The sequence below is a fragment of the Oryctolagus cuniculus genome, chromosome 5, assembly GCF_964237555.1.
Source record: "Oryctolagus cuniculus chromosome 5, mOryCun1.1, whole genome shotgun sequence".
NCBI lineage: Eukaryota > Metazoa > Chordata > Mammalia > Lagomorpha > Leporidae > Oryctolagus > Oryctolagus cuniculus.
The window spans coordinates 43,131,080-43,153,505 of NC_091436.1; the positions used below are offsets into that span (position 1 = coordinate 43,131,080).

The 22,426-nt window shown below is 37.2% G+C and overlaps 1 pseudogene; it reads right to left on the minus strand.

Moving 5' to 3' along the window:
- Positions 1 to 21,734: 21,734 nt before the first annotated feature.
- LOC108177381 (large ribosomal subunit protein uL24-like) lies at positions 21,735 to 22,167 on the minus strand (annotated as a pseudogene).
- Positions 22,168 to 22,426: the final 259 nt, after the last annotated feature.

Genomic DNA, 22,426 nt, shown 5'->3' on the forward strand with positions numbered 1-22,426 from the left:
TCCTGGATTTAAATAGTGATTACTCTTTTTAAAGATTTATTTATTTATTTGAAAGACAGAATTACAGGGAGAAGTAGAGACAGAGGGAGAGAGGGAGAGAGAGAGAGAGAGAGAGAGAGAGAGGTGTCTTCTATCCATTGGTTCTCTCGCCAAATGGCTGCAACAGCCAGAAAAAAGCCGATCTGAAGCTAGGAGCTAGGAGCTTCTTCTGGGTCTCTTATGTGGATGCGGGGGTCCAAGGACTTGGGCCATCCTCTGCTGCTTTCCCAGGAACATCAGCAGAAAGTTGGATCGGAAGTGGAGCAGCTGGGATTTGAACCAGCCGCTTATGGAATGCTGGTGCTGCAGCTCTGGGCTTTAATCCACTGCACCACTGTGCCACAGCATCAGCCCCAATGGTGATTATTTTTAAAACAAAATCTAGGCAGTAGTGATATGCAGTGCTGTGTGTGTGTGTGGTGAACAAATGTGCAAATGCACACACACTTTTTTCTTTCTTGAACCACTCTAAAGTAACAAGTCATTTCAGAAGCATTACATCTGTTCCATTGGATATACTACAAAGAAAATCATCCTATTTTTTCTAATATATAATACATACTGTGGTCTGGGCCTAACCCAAGAAAAAGAAAGGTGAAATAATTTATAAGTCAAGAAGGACCCATAAGAGTGAAGAAGGCATTTAGTGTCTGTTAAAAAGTCTTATATAGAAATATCCATGATATAATGGATAGAATAACATGAAAATGGGGACCACTTTTTCTAAACATAAGAGCAATATTTTTGCTTTAAATCCATCATCACATAAAATATAATGAAATTTTAAACAATAATAACATCTTAGTAAATGGCATTATTATTGTTATTGAGAAACAGATTGAAATAGGAGAATGTTGGTTGACTGGAGACATTTTCTACATAAAATCTAAACTGGAGGCAGTGACCAACTTTAACTCAACACAATTAATATTTAATAGAAAGTGAATACCTCTGTGTAAGATTCTAACCTGAACAGTTAGGCAAATAGTCTTGGTTATTTATTGCTACATAACACATTACCCCCAGATTTATTAGACTACAAATAAGAAATATTTATTACCTGACAGATACGTATATCAGTCTCTGAGAGCAGCTTTCCTGAATGTTTCTGGTTCAGGTTCCTTTATTCTTAAAAGGCTGCGGTCAAACACGCACCAGGGTTACCACCATCTGAAGGTTTGACTGGCACTGAAGGCTGCACTTCCACGGCTTATTCATGTGCCTGGCAAATTAGTGCTAGTTGTTGGCAGAAGGCTTCAATTCCTTACCACACAAGCCTCTCCACGGGGCTTTTTGAATGTCCCCAGAAATGGCAGCCATTCCCACCCAAAGCAATTGATCCAAAAAGAGCAAAGCAGATGCTGCAGGGTCTATGATGACACACGAAAGCCGCAAACCCTCATTTCTTCCATATCCTTTTGTTACACAGGTTGGCCAAATTTAGTGTAGAAGGTGATAACACAACATAATGAATGCTGGGAAGTATTCAGAATCCTTGGAGGACAATTAAAGGCCACCCACATCAGTGAAAATATACAAAAGAGGGATGCCTTAAGTAGAAATGATGGGAATGCATCCAGCCCTATGCCAATCTATTACACATCAAATCAGTACTCAAATGTACTTATAAATGAGTATACACAAAGAAATTGCAGGTGCTATACTTGATTGAGTCTTCTGAGGCATTATATATACAGGCATCTAGGAAATAAACAATCAGGACCACCTGTCTCCAATAGCCCAGATTCTGAGTCTCCTCGATTATCCAAAAGTCTAAAGCTCATGTCATTATATGTTTAGGCGAGAATGCTACCTTGTCAGAAATGCAAGAACTGGAATACAGGTGTTGACATAAAAAATAAATCAATATTCCTTTTCCAAATTTCTCTTTCTGTAGGTGAATGCTCTAGATGTTAGAGATTTCATAAAGTTTATTTGAAAAATGTTATATTTGAATCTTTTTTACTCTACTTTTTCATGTTACTCTAATATTAATACAGATAAAACAGATTCAATGTAGTTCAAAGATACAATTTTTTAAGATTTATTTATTTATTTAAAACAAGAATTTGAGAGAGAGAGAGAAAGAGAGGTCTTCTATCCACTGGTTCACTCCTCAAATGGCTGCAACAGCCAACATTGGGCCAGACGGATTCCAGGAGCAGGAGTTTGTCTGGGTTTCCCATGCAGATGAAGGGGCACAAGCACTTGGACTATCTCCCACTGCTTTCAAGGCACATTAGCAGAGGGAAGTGGAGCAGGGGGGAGTCAAACCGGAGCCTATATGGTATACTAGCATTGCAAGCTGCATGTTAACCAGTTATGCCACAATGCTGGCCTCCTCATGTATACAATTCTGACAATATAATTATATGCCGTTCCTCCCTTCCTCTCCTTTTCTATCCTTTCTTTTTTTGTTCTTTTCTTTTTAGTCTTTGACATAAAATATTTTTTTAATTTACAGTGAAAGGAGAATCTTTATATTTGAGTCTTGACTGACTAAGGATTCTACTGGGGTGGATAAGGGGAAGGCAATGAATTTTGTTGCTACTATTCTAAACTTTACCTGAAATTGTCTCCAAAGCATAATTCATACTTTTTTCATGAATAGATTTTGGTCAATTTCCTCCAACTAAAGCTAGTTAAATAAATAATAATGAACATCAGCATTAAAATATTATTTCAGTGTGTATATTTTTGTATTTGAAATACCAATGTGGTAATTTCCTACATAATTCTATCCCAGCTTGCCCAATCTTGCTTATCAAAAATTATCTTCTTATGAATAAAATCCAATCAAATTGGCTGGCTTTTTAGTTAGGTGAGTTTAGTTTTTAAGTCTACAAAATTTACATGAATTTAGGAAATCCACTAATTTCATTTAATGTACTTTTATCTATCTATGAAATTGAGATGATTACATAAAAGTTTTGGTTTGTGGATTACAGTTAAATGTTGATCACATTTTACTAAAAGGCTCACGACAGGATAAAACCAAACTTCTTGGCTCGTAGTCAGGGCCCTTCTTGGATGTCTCACAACTACAACTGCATTTCCAGCCATTTATAGCCTACATACTATAGCCATATAAGGTTATCTAATACTTTGCAAATGCACCTTTTAACTTCATGTTATTCCAACTTTGTGTATGGCATTTGTCATGCCTGAGATATCAGAAAACATTTCCACCCAAAGAAATTCACTCTTGTTTAACTTGTTCAACCATCTTCTCCTTTAGGGAACTTGGTGTGATATCTCTGGGGAATACAATGTTTATCTCTTGAATTACATTGTTAATTAATATGCATATTACAGTACTTGCATTATTCTATTTTTCTAGCTTTTAAAATGTGAGACTGCTTCATAGATGCTGTAGAATGGAGATACTTTAATCAATTCTGTCTAAAATAAAGAGTAGAGCTATATGCCAATTCAAGAACTGAGATTGGAATAATAATTTCAGCAATTGATGAAGAGCTGGCAACATGAAGACTTGCCAAAATATTAAAAGTATCAATATTTAAAAAAATATGAGAGGTTGTCAGTAAATTCTATATCTGTATAGAGAAGATTCTGTATTAAATAACTTCTGGGGTACTTATGAAGAAGATAATGGATGCTGAAAATTTACATGCTCACTATCAAAGAACAGTGTATACCAATTTCCTTTTAGTATTGCTTCTCTTGATCTTAAGAGGACATTTGATAAAGTCTTAAGATATCACTGAAAAGAGGATGGTGATGGTATCACTAAATAAATTGGAGTTTGATTGCAGTCCATGTCCTATGAGCATTGGTTAATGGAAAAAATCAGGGGAATGAATTGTCTAGGATTGTGTCATTGAATTTTGCCCTTGAGTTTTTCTAGTAAGCATTTTTATCACTACTTGAGTAAAGAAACAAAAGACAGGTTTGCTGTATCTGCTGGTAAACTTCAAGAAGTACCTCTTATGGGATACACTACTTGAGTATATATTACTTAGAATTGTTAACATTGGAGCTAAACTATTCTTTGTTGTAAGGGGCTCTTTGTCCATTGTTGATATTTAGCAGAACTCCTAACCTTTACATCTCAGAAGCCAGCAGCAACTATCCCCTCTCTCCCAATTATGACAATCAAAAATGTCTTCAGACATTGCCAAATGACCCCTGGACAAAAAATCTCCTTGAGATAAGAACTACTGAGCTAGAATCATGAAGTGATCCTCACAAGATGAACCTTACCTTGTATAAATGCTTCTGGGCTTGGTAGACATGGTAGACATCTATTGAAATAAAGAAGGAATGAGTTAATGATTAAAAACCTACTTTTGAAGTTATATTTTTAAAACCACACAATAATATCTCTTCAAGATGAATAAAATCTGAACATACACGTGTGCTGTTTAAAGACAAAATTCAGTATAAGTTCAACATAAGCCAAATAGCAATATTATTCCTAAAAATCAAAATAAAAACCAAACCAAATAAATACAGTGTCAGGCTGCATAAATAAAAGTAGAAATACCCAGAGCTTGGAATGTGATATAACACTGACTAAAGTATGGTATTGAATTTTCTTGACATATATTTAGAGAAAATAACAGACTAGGGTAATTCTAGGAGTAACCACAGATAACGCTTACCAAAAGAAAAATTTCATAAGATAAATGGCTGAAGTAAATAAGATTGTTTAGTGTAGGAAAGGAAGTAATGCTGGAGAACATGAAAATTTCAAATATCTGAAAAATGATCATGTGATGATTACATCCTGTATATTCCAAAGTGAGGGAGTAAATATATGAAGTTTCAAAAAGCTAGAGTTAGGGCCAAAGGAAATAAAGAGTTTCTAAAATAGAGCTTTTTGAAAATATTACAAGCTCTCTTGAAAGCTCACGACTAGCTTCTATTTCTGAAATTCTGCTGGTTATTAGTGATCAAGTTAGTAACTTCTTCCAAGTAGTTTGATACTCAAATCATAATGATGCCTACCAAACTATTTTAGTATTTAATCGCCAAAACACAATCAAAATGAAATGTTCTAAAGATACCTAGATTCAATGATATTTGCCTTGACTATTTTATTTAGAATTAACACACAATTTTTAGTAATCATTGATAAATTAAGAAAATCAACAAAGTTTTCTCATTCCTGTAAAATTAGGAAAGTTTAAGTCTACGTACATTGATTAAACATTGATCTGGCCAGCAAGTATCAGTAGTGAGTTATCAGGAGTGGAGAGCTAAGCTAAGGAATGATGACATCTAAAAATATTGGCAGAAAAAAGTAGAAAGGATGAAGAAAAGTAGCCTTCAGACAGGCACTCAGAAACACCAGAATTCATACTTATCACCAAGAATATTCATAACTTCATGCCTGATTTTCTCACAGCAGCTCAAGACTCTCCTTGAGCCTATATGATCTCAAACAGTATTTAAAAAGAGAATTGGGCTATTAAAAACAGACTTTTTTTTCTTTTTATGGACCAGACAATTCCTCATGTCTCCCTTAGAGGATGATCTACCTCTGCATGGGAAACTATGTATGTTCTGAGGGTAAATGAAAACTTTCATTCTGAGTTCCCTAAGATTTTCATCATCGTTAGCTCCCTAAAAGTAGACTTCAACAGTGATGCAGTTGACTGTTAGATTTCTTCAAAAGAAATATCAGAAACATAATAGATTTATGGCAGGAACATTACCTTCCTCTTAATCTGTATCTGAAGTCTTAAAGTTACCACCATTGCTAAAGCTCCACAAGCATTCATCTGTCTATTTAAACTTCACTATGTTCTATCCTTCTTGACAACGGACCCAACTTCCCCTGGTATTCACTGCTACCTTCTCAGCTATCTGGGCCTCTGCACTTGCACCAGCTGCTATGCCATATACTAAACAGTTGTTGACATTAACCTGATGAGGGACATTTCCGCTCTTCACATTGACACCATGTATTACCCATGCCTTGACTCACACACAGATTGCCCAGACAGCTCACATGACTGCTTTGTACAGTTTTGTACAAGTTTACCAAGAAAGGGCCATGTGCCCAGCAGACACATCCCTTTACACATGTTGCAGAAACTATGCAATGTTGTATTCAACAAAACACAATTCTTCATCATGTTTGTATTTTAATGTTGCTCTAGGGGAAAAAAAGCACACAAGAAAAATTAAATGAGACAAATTATTCACATCAACAAGAGCCCAGATTATTGCTGCCCACAGTGGCAAAATAAAGAGGTCAAGATAGAAAGTAGAATCACATATTTTGAGAAAGTCGGTAGGGCTCTGCTTCATAGACTTCATAGGAATTCTGTTCCCACCGTCATTCTAATCACTTGGCATTTTGAAAAAGGACAGCAATAATAAGACAACTACAATTTTGCCTCAAAAATCTCTTCTTAAGGAACTTTCATACTTTGTGGAATTAGGAAGAAGCACGAATTATTACTTCAGACAAATCTAAAGAAGATTAGATCAGTGTTAAGATAAAGAGTGCTAAATTTTCGTTGTTTTGCAAGCCTGACCTCTGAATCTGTTGAAGTTTGTTTATTAAGAGGACAAACTAGTTACTAACCAGACTTAGGAATGCATCCCAAGGAATTAGAGGCTCCTTTTAGCTGACAGAGTTTATTATGAGTTGAGTATCATCCATCCTTAATCCCAAAGGATTCCTCACACCTGGGCAATCACCCAAGTGCTATTTAAGTTCATGTCTCAATTTAACCAAGTTATATGTTATATGTAATGAAAACTAGCAGCCCATCAAATAATTTTACTTCATAAACATATCTAACAAGTGGAGGAAGGAATTCCTGTTTTTTATGACCCAAAGTTTCCACTCAATGTCTCAGACAAGGCAACTTCAACACATACAAAAGATGACTAGAAAGAACGCAACTCTCATAAAAAGCACTATAATATCAGAGTGAGTTTTTCCTTCTCTGGTAACGATACTCAGGCCATGTGCCTGCCAAAACCCATTCATATTGGAAACATCTTTATCCTGCTGTTTCCTCAACATTCAGCAAACAAAGTTTGCTATAAACAAAATAACTCCAGTGGTGTAATATATAACAGCAAAGAAAGGAACTCCTCCCCACATTGTACCATTGGTTTTCATGGACTTAAATGGAACTCTGTGCAGACCAGCCTCCTTGTGTAAAAGGCAGAGATCAAGAAAATTTCCAATGACAAAGGCAGTACATTTCCTAGAAGAGCTTGTAATTTTTGTGATAAATGAAATAACATTCCCAGAAGATGCATGTGATGTTGATTCCGCAGGATATGGAAGTTCCTATAAGGGCTGAGAAAAGAGTTAAAATGGTTCAGTACAAAGTGCAGAAGGCTGTATGATGATGGCTAGCTCAAAACAAAACCATAATTTTTGAAAGATAAGAAAATAAGCATAGCATTGAGAGAAGGTATGCTGTGAGTGCTGTGATCAGTTGCAGAAACCTCCCTGAAGACAATTCTCTTCTCACAAAAACCGAACAAGAATGCAGAACACGTCCAATTGTAGGCAAGTCCTAGAAAGGTTGGACATATCTTTTTACTTGTACAATGCTTCTGTTAGCCTTGTGGCAATGTGTAATTCGTTCTTTAAGATTTTGGGTGTGGGCCCAATGGGCCCCTCCACCCTCATGGGAGACCTGGAAGAAGCTCCTGGCTCCTGGCTTGGCATCAGAGCAGCTCCAGCCATTGTGGCTATTTGGGGAGTGAACCAGCAGATGGAAGACCTCTCTCTCTCTCTCTCTCTCTCTCTGCCTCTGCCTCTATATAACTGCCTTTCAAATAAATAAATAAATCTTAAAGATTTTGGGTCTGAATTTACAAACTCTTGTGTCTAAATAAATAAATTTTCTCAAACCCAGGTTTCTGACAAAACGTAAAAAAGCAACAGGAGGGTCAGCACAGCGACTCACTAGGCTAATCCTCTGCCTGCGGCACTGGCACACCGGGTTCTAGTCCCAGATGCTCCTCTTCCAGTCCAGCTCTCTGCTGTGGCCCAGGAAGGCAGCGGAGGATAGCCCAAGTGCTTGGGCCCTGCACTTGCATGGGAGACCAGGAGGAAACACCTGGCTCCTGGCTTCGGATTGGCACAGTTCACTGGCTGCAACACGCCGGCTGTAGTGGCCACTTAGGGGGTGAACCAACTGAAAAAGGAAGACCTTTCTCTCTGTCTCTCTCTCTCTCTCTCTCTCACTGTCTAACTCTGCCTGTCCAAAAAAAAAAGAAGAAAAAAGAAAAAAGCAACAGGAGTGTGCAATGCACAAAATATGCATTTAAAATGGTGAAAACAAGAAAGCAAGAAAAATCATACACAGTCCCAGTTTCACCACTAAGGTATAATCTAAAATTTTATTTTCCCTTTATTTGAAAAACAGAGAGAGAGAATAACAGAGAGGTATCAAGAGTTCTTCTGTTCAGTGGTTTACTCCCTTGAATATTTGCAATAGCCAAAACTGGACTAAGCCAAAACCAAGAGCCAGGAACTCAATCCAGGTCTCCCACATGGATGACAAGGACCTAAAGAGTTGAGCCATTACCTGCTGCCTCCCAGGTTGTAGGCCATCCAGTTTGTAGGATATCCTGAAAGTTGGATAGGAAGCAGAGAAGCTGACACGTAAACCAGGCACTCCAGTGTGAGATGCTGGTGTTCCAGGCAGATCTTCATGGTTGCAACAAGAAACCTGCCTCTAAAAATCAATCTAATTTTAGAGGACCTCATTAACATTAAAGATAAACGTTTTGGAAAATTCCATGGAACTCATAAGGGGCAAACATTTCCAGAGTGTTAAGAGAAAGGAAAACAATTTTTAGTTGAGGGTTTCTTTAATTTTAGAAATTGAGTTTTAAACAATACATGTAGGTTGGGAACAATAATACATTCTCAAGAATTACATTATTACATATCATTTATGCTTTTACTGAATACATCTTTATACTTGTCACTGAGAAAATGTATTCTCTAAAAAACATCAGGTAACTTTGTAATAATAGCATCACAATTCCAATAGAATGATGTTTTTATATCATTTTTTTATAATTCCTTTCAGTGTTATGCAAAAATCAACAGTTCATTCTAGGCTGTTATTAAAGCGGTGGATTACAAACATTAGAGAGGACATGGAGAAAGGGAAACCTTTGCACATGTATGGTTGGAATATAAATTAGTATAGCCATTTTGTGGAAAATTTGAAGGTTCCTCAAAAAACTAAAGACAGAATTGTCATAGGATCCAAAAATCTAACTTTTGGGTATATACCTTCCAAAATTTATATTAAGATGCTGATGAGATACCTGCATGACCATTTTCAATGCCATATTATTTAACATAGCCTAGACAGAGAAGCAAATTAAGTGCCCATCATTGAATGAATAAAGGATATGTTTCTCTGTCTCTCTCTTTCTCTCTCTCCCTCCCTCACCTCTCTCTCTCTCTTTTATTTCACATATATACATATATATGAGATATTACATATGTATCCATATATATATATATATGAGAGAGATTACATATATATCCATATATATACCATATGCTATGGAATACTCTGCAGCTTTTAAAAGAAGGAAATCCAAGCATTCATAACAACATGGATGGAAATGGAGAACATTAGGTTGAGTAAAATAAGGAAGGCATAGAAAGACAAATATTTATGATTTATTCTATATAGAATCCCAAAGAGTGAATCTCAAAGGAATAGAATACAAAGATGTTTACCAGAGGCAAGAGGCAGGAAGCAGAGAGATGAGAAAAGAGGAGATACTGATGAAAAGGTAAAAGATTCAATTAGTCTGGAATAGTAAATTGTAGTGATTTATTGCACCACATGGGGACCACAGTTAATAAGTTAATAATAAAATATAATAAATGTTGAAATTGCTAAAAGATAATTCTGCCATCTTCCTCTCCAGATTCCAGACTTTGTAGCTCTACTGGTGCTGATCCATAGGCTCTGGATTGGTTTTGGTGTTCTTGAAGAGGTATACACTCAAGGAGATTCCTAGTCACCAAAGGGATTTGATGGACATGGAGACTCCTGCCAGACTGGACTGTGATCATCCCAGAATGTAAAGCAGATGCATGCAGCCAGTGACCTGGGAATAATGAGAAAACTGTGGAGCCCTCCAGCCTGTGAAAAATGCCTGCTAAAAAGGGGTTAGTGCTCACTGATTGCCTTCAAGGAGAATAGCTCAGCTGTGTGGAACTACTTCCATTCTGAATAAAAAAGAAAGAGAGAGAAGACTTACCAAGCCAAACCTCGGTGTGTCACCTTTAGCACACCCTTAACCCTGAAGACCAAACAGAGCTCTCTGGCCATACCCATCACAAGCCTCTAAAAATCCACCAAAAGCAGATAGCCCGCTTAATCTAGAATCATAGTATAACAAGAAAAGCCACCACAGCAAGGAAAAAAAAAAAAAAAAAAGAAGAAGAAACCAAAGAATGCCGCCACAATGCCAAGCAACAAATGCAGAAACCAAGGAAACAAGAACAAAGAAGACATTATGACCACCCCAAATGAATTAGACACTGCATATCAAGATTATGAAGATAATGAGATAGAAGAAATGCAAGGTACAGATTTCAAAAAATTTATGATAAGAACATTTAGAAGCTCTCAAAAACAAATTCTTGAACTACAGAAATCCTTACTTGACAGGATAGAAAATCTCTCTCGTGAAAATGAAATCTTAAGGAGGAATAAAAATGAAATGAAGAAACTAGTAGAATATGAAATCGTGATAGTGAAGAGAAATCAAAATGAAATGAAGAACTCAATAGATCAAATGAAAAATGCATTAGAGAACCTTAAAAAAAGAATCAGTGAAGCAGAAGAGAGAATTAATTTCAGACATAGAAGACAGAGCAAAGGAAAGTATACAGTCAAAGCAAAGAAAAGAAGAGGAAATTAGAAATCTAAAAAATATTGTTGGGAATATACAGGATACTAGTAAAAAAACAAACATTCAGGTTCTAGGAGTTCCTGAAGGCATGGAGAGAGAGAAAGGATTAGAAGGCCTTTTTAGTGAGATACTAGCAGAGAACTTCCTGGGTTTGGAGAAGGATAGAGACATCCTAGTACAGGAAGCTCATAGAACCCATAATAAACGTGAACAAAAGAGATCCTCACCACGACACATTGTAATCAAACTAACCACAGTTAAACATAAAGAGAAGATCCTAAAATGTACAAGAGAGAAATGTCAGATTACTCTCAGAGGATCTCCAATTAGATTCATAGCTGACTTCTCATTAGAAACCCTACAGGCTAGGAGGCAATGGCGAGACATAGCCCAGGTACTAAGAGAGAAAAACTGCCAGCCCAGAATATTATCCTGCAAAGCTCTCATTTGTGAATGAAGGTGAAATAAAGACCTTTCATAGCAAACAGAAATAGAAAGAATTTGTCACACTTGTCTAGCCCTGCAAAAGATGCTTAAAGATGTGTTACACACAGAATCACAGAAACATGGCAATCAATATGAAAGGAAGAAATATATAAAGGAAGAAAACCTCCCAGTAAAAGATCACAGGAAGTCCAAAGCATATATTAAAAATATCTTTGGGAAAATGGCAGGGCAAAGTTACTACTTATCAATAGTCACATTGAACGTTAATGGCCTCAACTCTCCAGTTAGAAGACACAGACTGCCTGAATGGCCTAAGGAACTAAACCCATCTATTTGCTGCTTACAGGAAACACATCTTTCCAACAAAGATGTATGCAGACTGGAAGTGAAAGATTGGAAAAAGATATTCCACGCTAATATAAACCAAAAATAGATGGCATAGCCATCTTAATATCAGAAAAAATAAACTTTAACACAAAAACTGTTAAGAGAGACAAAGAGGGGCATTATATAATGATTAAGGGATCAATTTAACAGGAAAATGTAGCTATTATAAATGTATATGCACCTGATTACAGGGCACCGGTTTATTTAAAAGATATGTTCAGGGACTTAAAGGGAGACTTAGACTCCAATACAATAGTGCGGGGGGACTTCAATACTCCACTCTCAGAAATAGACAGATCAACCAAACAGAAGAACAACAAGGAAACAGCAGATTTAATCGACAGGATAGCCCAAATGGATCTAACAGATATCTACAGATTTTTTCATCCTGAACTGAAAGAATTTATATTCTTCTCAGCAATACATGGAACCTACTCTAGGATTGACCACATACTAGGCCATAAAGAAAGTCTCAGCCAATTCAAAAGAATTAAAATCATACCATGCAGCTTCCCAGACCACAGTGGAGTGAAGCTGGAAATTAGCAACTCAGGAATCCCTAGAGCATAGGCAAACACATGGAGACTGAACAACATGCTCCTGAATGAACAATGGGTCATAGAAGAAATCAAAAACTTTCTGGAAGTAAATGAGGATAACAATACAACATCTCAAAGCTTATGGGATACAGCAAAAGCAGTGTTAAGAGGAATGTTTATATCAATAGGTGCCTACATCAAGAAATTGGAAAGGCACCAAATAAATGAGATTTCAATTCATCTCAAGGATCTAGAAAAACTGCAGCAAACCAGACCCCAAATCTAGTAGGAGAAGAGAAATAATGAAAATCAGAGAAGAAATCAAAAGGATTGAATCCAAAAAAAAATTACAAAAGATCAGCCAAAGAAGAGAGGGTTTTTTGAAAAAATAAACTAAATTGACAGCCCATTGGCACAACTAACTAAAAAATAAAAGACTCAAATCAATAAAATCAGAAATGAAAAAGGAAATGTAACAACAGACACCACAGAAATAAAAAGAATCATCAGAAATTACTACAAGGACTTGTATGCCAGCAAGCAGGGAAATCTATCAGAAATGGATAGATTCCTGGACACATGCAACCTACCTAAATTGAACCAGGAAGACATGGAAAACCTAAACATACCCATAACTGAGACAGAAATTGAAACAGTAATAATGTCCCTCCCAACCAAGAAAAGCCTAGTACCACAAGGGTTCACTGCTGAATTCTAGCAGACATTTAAAGAACTAACTCCAATCCTTCTCAGACTATTCATAACAATCAAAAAATAGGGAATCCTCCCAAATTCTTTCTATGAAGCCAGCATCACCTTAATCCATAAGCTGGAAAAAGATGCAGCATTGAAAGAAAATTACAGAACAATATCCCTGATGAACATAGACGCAAAAATCTTTAATAAAATGCTGGCCAATAAAATGCAACTAACACATCAGGAAGATCATCCACCCAGACCAAGTGGGATTTATCCCTGGTATGCAGGGATGGTTCAATGTTTGCAAGTCAATCAATGTGATACACCACATTAACAAACTGCAGAAGAAAAACCATATGATTATCTCAATAGATGCAAAGAAAGCATTCGATAAAATACAACACCCTTTCATGATGAAAACTCTAAGCAAATTGGGTATAGAAGAAACATTCCTCAATACAATTAAAGCAATTTATGAAAAACCCACGGCCAGCATCCTGTTGAATGGAGAAAAGTTGGAAGCATTTCCACTGAGATCTGGTATCAGGCAGGGATGCCCACTCTCACCACTGCTATTCAGTATAGTTCTAGAAGTTTTAGCCAGAGCTATCAGGCAAGAAAAAGAAATTAAAGGGATACAAATTGGGAAGGAAGAACTCAAACTATCCCTCTTTGCATATTATATGATTCTTTATTTAGGGGACCCAAAGAATTCTACTAAGAGACTACTGGAACTCATAAAAGAGTTTGGCAAAGTAGCAGGATATAAAATCAGTGCACAAAAATCAACAACCTTTGTATACACAGGCAATGCCATGGCTGAGGAAGAACTTCTAAGGTCAATCCCATTCACGATAGCTACAAAAACAATCAAATACCTTGGAAAAAATTATCCAAGGATGTTAAAGATCTCTATGATGAGAATTACAAAATCTTAGAGAAAGAAATAGAAGAGGATAGCAAAAAATGGAAAAATCTTCCATGCTCATGGATTGGAAGAATCAATATCATCAAAATGGCCATTTGTGGGTTTAACCAATGGAAAAAGGAAGACCTTTTTCTCTGTCTCTCTCTCTTCCACTAACTCTGCCTGTCAAAAAAAAAGTCCATTCTCACAAAAGCAATTTATAGACTCAATGTGATACCAATCAAAATACCAAAGACATTCTGCTCATATCTGGAAAAAATGATGCTGAAATTCATATGGAGGCACAAGAGACCTCGAATAGCTAAAGCAATCTTGTACAACAAAACAAAAACAAAGCCGGAGGCATCACAATACCAGATTTCAGGACATACTACAGGGCAGTTGTAATCCAAACAGTATGGTACTGGTACAGAAACAGATGGATAGAACAATGGAACAGAATTGAAACACCAGAAATCAATCCAAACATCTACAGCCAACTCATATTTGATCAAGGATCCAAAACCTATCCCTGGAGTAAGGACAGTCTATTCAATAAATGGTGATGGGAAAACTGGATTTCCACATGCAGAAGCATGAAGCAAGACCCCTACTTTACACCTTAAACAAAAATTCAATCAACATGGATTAAAGATCTAAATCTACAGCCTGACACCATTAAATTACTAGAGAACATTGGAGAAACCCTGCAAGATATTGGCACAGGAAAGTCTTCTTGGAAAAGACCCCAGAAGCACAGGCAGTCAAAGCCAAAATTAACAATTGGGATTGCATCAAATTGAGAAGTTTCTGTACTGCAAAAGAAACAGTCAGAAAAGTGAAGAGGCAACTGACAGAATGGGAAAAAATATTTGCAAACTATGCAACAGATAAAGGGTTGATACCAGAATCTACAAAGAGATCAAGAAACTCCACAACAACAAAACAAAGAACCCACTTAAGAGATGGGCCAAGGGGCTCAATAGACATTTTTCAAAAGAGGAAATCCAAATGGCCAACAGACAAATGAAAAATGTTCAGGATCACTAGCAATCAGGGAAATGCAAACCAACACCACAATGAGGTTTCACCTCACCCCAGTTAGAATGGCTCACACACAGAAATCTACCAACAACAGATGCTGGCGAGGATGTGTGGAAAAAGGGACACTAACCCACTGTAACTGGCAAAGCCACTATGGAAGTCAGTCTGGAGATTCCTCAGAAACCTGAATATAACCTACCATACAATCCAGCCATCCCACTCCTTGGAATTTACCCAAAGGAAATTAAATTGGCAAACAAAAAAGCTGTCTGCATCTTAATGTTTTTTGCAACTCAATTCAAAATAGCAAAGACCTGGAATCAACTAAATGCCCATCAACAGTAGACTGGTTAAAGAAATTATGGGACATGTACTCTACAGAATACTATACAGCAGTCAAAAAAATGAAATCTAGTCATTTGCAACAAAATGGAGGAATCTGGAAAACATCATGCTGAGTGAAATAAGCCAGTCCCAAAGGGACAAATATATGTTCTCCCTGAATGGTGACAACCAACCAAGCACCAATAAGGAAACTTGTTGAAGTGAGATGGACACTATGAGAAAAGGTGACTTGATCAGCCCTCACCCTGACTGTTGATGAACAACTTAATACTTTATCCCTTTTAGTATTTTTTTTTTGTTCTACTTAATACTATTGGCTGAACTCTGTAATTAACACACAATTATTCTTAGGTGTTTAAATTTAACTGAAAAGTGATCCAAGTTAAATATAAGAGTTGGAATAAGAGAGGGAGAAAAGGAGGAGATGTACAATTTGGGACATGCTCAATCTGACTTGACCCAAACAGTAGAGTTAGAAACATACCAGGGGATTCCAATTCAATCCCATCAAGGTTGCATGTACCGATGATCAGTTTCAGTTCACAGTTGATCATAATGAAGGGATTAAGAGTCAAAGGGATCACATAAACGTGACTAGTGTCTGCTGATACTAACTGATAGAATTAAAAAGTAGAGAACGATCCAACACGGGAAGCTGGATACACAGCAGATTCATAGAATGGCAGATGTCCTAAACAGCACTCTGGCCTCAGAATCAGCCCTTAAATCATTCGGATCTGGCTGAAGAGCCCATGAGAGTATTTTAGGCATAAGCCAAGACACGCTGGGGAAAAAAAATTAAAAAACTACACATACACACACAAAACCAAAAAAACCTAAATGAAAGATCTCTGCAAGTGAGATTCCAGCACAAAGAACGGGCCATCAAAGAACGAGGTACCTTTCTTGGAATGGAGGTGTGAACTTACACTTTGACTATGACCTTGTCTAAATAAGATCTAAGTCAGCAAACTCAAAATGCTTCCATAGCCTGGGCAACTCATGACAAGAGCCTCGGGAGATTACTGACACCATAAACAAGAGTGTCAATTTGTTAAGTGAACAACAAGAGTCACTGTGCACTTACTCCTCATGTAGGATCTCTGTCTTTAATGTGATGTACAATATAAGTTAATGCTATAACTATTACTCAACTGTACTTTACACTTTTTGTTTCTGTGTGGGTGCAAACCATTGAAATCTTTACTTAATATATACTAATTAATATTCTGCATATAAAGTTAATTGAAAATGAATCTTGATGTTAATGGAATGTGAGAGGAAGCGGGAGATGGGAGGGTTGTGGGTGAGAGGGAAGTTATTGGGGGGGGAATACATTGTAATCCAAAAGCTGTACTTTGGAAATTTATATTTATTAAATAAAAGTTAAAAAAAGAAATTTCTAAAAGAGAAGATTTTTAGAATTAACACCAGATACATGAAAAAGAGAATTAGTGAGGTGATGCATATGTATGTTAACTAGCTTGACTGAATCTGCAGTATACATATACCAAAACATCACATTGTACTTCATAAATACATACAATTACTATTTGGCAATTAAAACTAAATTTTAGGGGGCAAATATTTAATGTAGTGGATTAATATACCTCTTGTGATGTCTATTTCCCATGTCAGAGTGCCTGGCTAAGTCTCAGCTTTTCTGCTTCCCATCCAGCTTCCAAGAATATTCACCCTAGAAGGAAGCAGGTCATAAATTGGGATATTCTGAAAATAAGCAAAGATTATTATTTTTATCATTAATATAAATTCCATGATCTCTATGGGTAAAATAACAACTACAATACTTTTTTACATATATTCAGATTTAGGAACATAGTGATACTTCCCACCCTACCTTCCCTGTCACACATTCTCAAAGACTTCTTCTTCTTCACTCTCCCATTCCCACTCTTAATTTTTACAAAGATCTACTTTCAGTTTAATTAATGCCCATAATATTAATCCTACACTAAGTAAAACAGTTCAAAAAATAGTATGGAGAAAAAAACCACTGTCCCTCAAGAGAAGAGACAAGGGTTGTAAACAAACATAGAATCTATAAATGTATATTTTACTCTAATACATTATGTTTTAGGTACTATATTAGTTGTCTTGGATCAGGGAAAACATATGGGACCTGTATTTTTGGAACTGGCTTATCTCACTAAGTATTATGATTTCCATTTCTGTCATTGTGTTGCAAAAGAGAGAATTTCACTTGTTTTTATAGCTGAGTAGTACCCTCTGGTGAATATACCACAATTTCTTTCTCAGGTCAACATTTGATCTATCTAGGTTGATTCTATACCTTAGGTATTGTGAACCATGCTGCAATGAACATTGGGGGTACAGATCACTTATTCATATGCTGATATTGTATGGTTTGAATAAATTCCCAAGAGTGGGATGTCTGGATCATATGGTTGGTCTATCTTCAGATTTCTGAGGTATCTCCATACTGCCTTCCACAGTGGCTGCACCAGTTTGCATTCCCACCAACAGTGGATTAGGGTACCTATTTCCTTCCATCTTTGCCAGCATTTGTAGTTTGTGGATTCCTGTGTGAAATCTATTCTAACTAGAGTGAGGTAAAGCCAGATTGCGGTTTTTATTTACATTCCCCTGATGGTTAGTGATCCTGAGAATTCATTCATATATCTGTTGGCCATTTCAATTTCCTCTCTTAAAAAATGCCTGTTCAAGTCCTTTGCTCACTTCACAACTGAATTCTTTGTATGGTGGTTGTTGAATTTCTTGAGTTCTTTATAGATTCCGGATGTTAACCCTTTATCAGTTGCATATTTTTTTTGACAGGCAGAGTAGACAGTGAGAGAGAGAGACAGAGAAAGGTCTTCCTTTGCCGTTGGTTCACCCTCCAATGGCCGCCGCGGCCGGCGCACTGTGGCCAGCGCACCGTGCTGATCCGATGGCAGGAGCCAGGTGCTTCTCCTGGTCTCCCATGGGGTGCAGGGCCCAAGCACTTGGGCCATCCTCCACTGCACTCCCTGGCCACAGCAGAGAGCTGGTCTGGAAGAGGGGCAACCGGGACAGAATCCGGCGCCCCGACCGGGACTAGAACCTGGTGTGCCGGCGCCGCTAGGTGGAGGATTAGCCCAGTGAGCCATGGTGCCGGCCCAGTTGTATAATTTACAAACATTTTCTCTCATTCTGTTGTTGGCCTTTTGACTTTGCTGAGTGTTTGTTTTACTGTGCAGAAGCTTCTCAGCTTGATGTAATCCCATTTGATAATTTTGGCTTTGATTGTGTGAGTTTCTGAGATCTTTTCAAAAAGTCTTTGTCTATTCCAGTGTCTTGCAGTTTCCTCAATGTTCTCTAGTAATTTGATGGTATCAGGTGAGAGATTTATGTCGTTAATCCATTTTGAGTGGATTTTTGTGTAAGGTATAAATTAAGGGTCTAGTTTCATACTTCTGCAAGTGGAGATCCAGTTTTCTAAGCACCATTTGTTAAAACTACTGTCCTTACACCAGGGATTGATTTTAGCTCCTTTATCAAAGATAAGTTGATTGCAGATGCCTGGATTAATTTCTGGAGTTTCTATTCTGTTCCATTGGCCTACACATCTGTTTTTGTGTCAGTACCAGGCTGTTTTAATTATAACTGCCATGTAGTATGTCTTGAAATCCAGTATTGTGATGCCACAGGCTTTGTTTTTGCTGTACAATATTGCTTTAGTTACTCTGGATCTATTGTGTTTCCATATGAATTTTATCATTCTTTTTATAGCTCTGCAAGAATGTCATTTGTATTTAATTGGGATTGAATAGAATCTGTAGATTGCATTTGGTTTTATGAAAATTTTAAGGATATTGATTTTCCCATTCCATGAACATGGGTTTTCCCATTTTCAAATATCTATTTCTATTTGTATTTTTTTCCTTCAGTTTCTTAATGTGATGTATCAGATTTATTGATCTGCAAATGTTAAACCATCCCTGCAAACCTGCAATAAATCCCTGTCAATCTGGGTGAATGATCATTCTGATGTGTTGTTGGATTCAATTAGCTATTTTTTTGAGGATTTTCGCATTGATGTTCATCAGGGATATTGGTCTATAGACACTTTCTCTGTTGTATTTTTTTCTGGTTTAGGAAGTAAGGTGATGAAGGCTTCATAGAAGGAGTTTGGAAGGATTCCCTCCCTTTCAATTACTTGGAATAGCTTGAGAATAATTGTAATTAGTTCTTCTTTAAATGTCTGGTAGAATTCAGCAGTGAAGCTGTCTGGTCCTGGGTTTTCTTTGTTGAGAGGGTCTTTATTACTGATTCGTTTTCTGTCTTGGTTACTGGACTGTTTACGTTTTCTATGCCTTCATGACTCAATTTTGGAAGATTGCATGTGTCTGGGAATCTATCCATTTCTTTTAGATTTCCCAGCATACAACTCTTTGTAGTAATTTCTGATGATTTCTTTTATTTCTGTGGTACCTGTTGCTACAGTTATTTTTCATGTCTGATTTTATTGATTTGGGTCTTTTCTTTTTTTAATTTTTTTTATTTAGTAAACATAAATTTCCAAAGTACAGTTTATGGATTACATTGGCTTCCCCCCCATAATTTCCCTCCCACTATCACCCCTCCCATCTCCCGCTCCCTCTCCCATTCCATTCACATCAAGATTCATTTTCAATTATCTTTATATACAGAAGATCCATTTAGTATATATTAAGTAAATATTTCATCAGTTTGCACCCACACAGAAACAAAAAGTGTAAAATACTGTTTCAGTACTAGTTATAGCATTGGTACATGCCACCTTGATGGGATTGTATTGGAATCCCCTGGCACATTTCTAACTCTTTTTTTGATTAATGGATCAACAATATATCAATTTTCTTTATTTTTTCAAAAAAACAGCTTGTTTTGGTCTCATTTTTTGTTTTGATTTTCTTTATTCTCTAATTTTAATTATTTCTTTCATTGTACTAATTTGGGATTGATTTTTTTTATTATTTAGGCCCTTGAGATGCATTGATAGCTCATTTATGTCATACCCTTGTAATTTTTTCATGTAATGGCCAATTGCTATGAACTTCCCTCGTAACACTGCTTTTGTTGTATCCAATAAGTTTTGATATGATATATTGTTGCGTTCATTCATTTCCAGAAATATTTTTATTTCTCTTTGATTTCTTATATTACTCACTGTCCATTCAGTAACATGAACAACAATAATTCCATAGAATTGGCTTTACAATGTAACATCAATTATGTATTGTCTTGCAGCAACAATCTAAAATTACATTATTTCTATGTAAATAAAATATGATTGCCAAAAATTTTATTGTGTTTGAAAGGCAGACACAGAGTTACAGAGAGCTCTCCTGCCCACAACAGCTGCAAATAGTCCAGGGGTAGAGCAAGGAGTAGGGAATACAATCCAAGTAATCCACACAGGTGCCAGGAACCCAATAATTTGCACCATCAGTGTTGCCTCCCAGGGTTTGCATTATCAGAAAGCTGGAGTCAGCTTACTGGAATCAAACCCAAATACTCTGATGTGGCATGTGGGAATCTTAACTGCTAGCCCGTGCCCCTGCCTTACCTACCTCTAACATTTTATTTCCTACTACTCTTCAACAAACATGCACATCCTATATTCCTGCTTACATTCTACCTAAATAATTTATGAATTTTAAATTCTCAAGTCTATAGTTGAGTTTTAAACAACTTCTATATCTTTTTGGAATGACTGCTTTCCTCATTTTCTACTGGTGATCCCCTTCTCATCCTCTAAGATCCAGTCCTGTCAAAAGTCTTTCCTGGTCATTGTTTTTCTTTTTTTTTTTTTTTACTGGCAGAGTGGACAGTGAGAAAGAGAGACAGAGAAAGGTCTTCCTTTGCCGTTGGTTCACCCTCCAATGGCCGCCGCGGCTGGTGCGCTGTGGCCGGCGCACCGCGCTGATCTGATAGCAGGAGCCAGGTGCTTCTCCTGGTCTCCCATGGGGTGCAGGACCCAAGCACTTGGGCCATCCTCCACTGCACTCCCTGGCCACAGCAGAGAGCTGGCCTGGAAGAGGGGCAACCAGGACAGAATCCGGCGCCCCGACCAGGACTAGAACCCGGTGTGCCGGCGCCGCTAGGCGGAGGATTAGCCTATTGAGCCACAGTGCTGGCCTAGAATACATCATTTCTTCAAATGCTCAAGCAGTCGACCAATGCTAATTGTGTGTCTTTTATGTGCTCTCTTTTTTCCCCACAAGGCACATTGCTGAATTTATAGTTTGTTGCCCTATTAAAATGAGCCCTTAAGTGATAGGAATTTTCATATGCATTTTTACCTTCCAATGCAACCAAACAGATTGAATTATTAGGGACTGAGTGAATGCTTGCTTAGAGTAGACATTCAGATTTTTAATTTTTTTAAATTCAACAGTTTTAACCAAAGCTATGCATATAACATTACCTTATTCCTGCATCCTCGCAATTGTTTCTTCCTTATATTTGCCCTTTTCCTCTCTTACATGGTGAAACGGCTTTCCACTCAAAGATCTCTTGCAGTTTTCTCCAGTTATAGCCTGGTGGCAAGCAACTGGCTGGGGTAAATGCCCACATGGACAGTTATGCCATTGGCCTTTCTTATTGCACATGTTCAATGTAGATGACATATTTCTTCCTATAAATTTAGACTACTTTGCCAACTTGCTGAGCTTTATAGCATCATCGCACAACTTGCACTTCACCATCCTTTTGGATGGTCATGGGTCACATGTTATACCTCTATCTCAGCTCTTTGGAAAGAAGGGAAGACATAATTTTTCTGAAAACACAGGAGGGGGCATTGAAATGCCTTTTTCACTTCTTCCTTCAGTCAGAAGTCACAAAAGGATTGGACTTCATTTTGGCTGCTGCTGCTCCAGTATGGCCACAAAAGAGAACAGGACATTCAGATTTTCCCAATACACCAGAGCTTCAGACACGCACATTAGTCATGAAGTTCTACATCAGACAAAGCCTCAGGAAAAAAACAAAGTTCTATTAATCCACAGACATAAAAATAGGAGTAAAGTAGTATCAGACAGCAAACCTATCATGTCCAATCTGTAAATATAATAGAATTTTCCAAGTGAAAAAAGTACTAAGAGAAGCCTCTCCATTA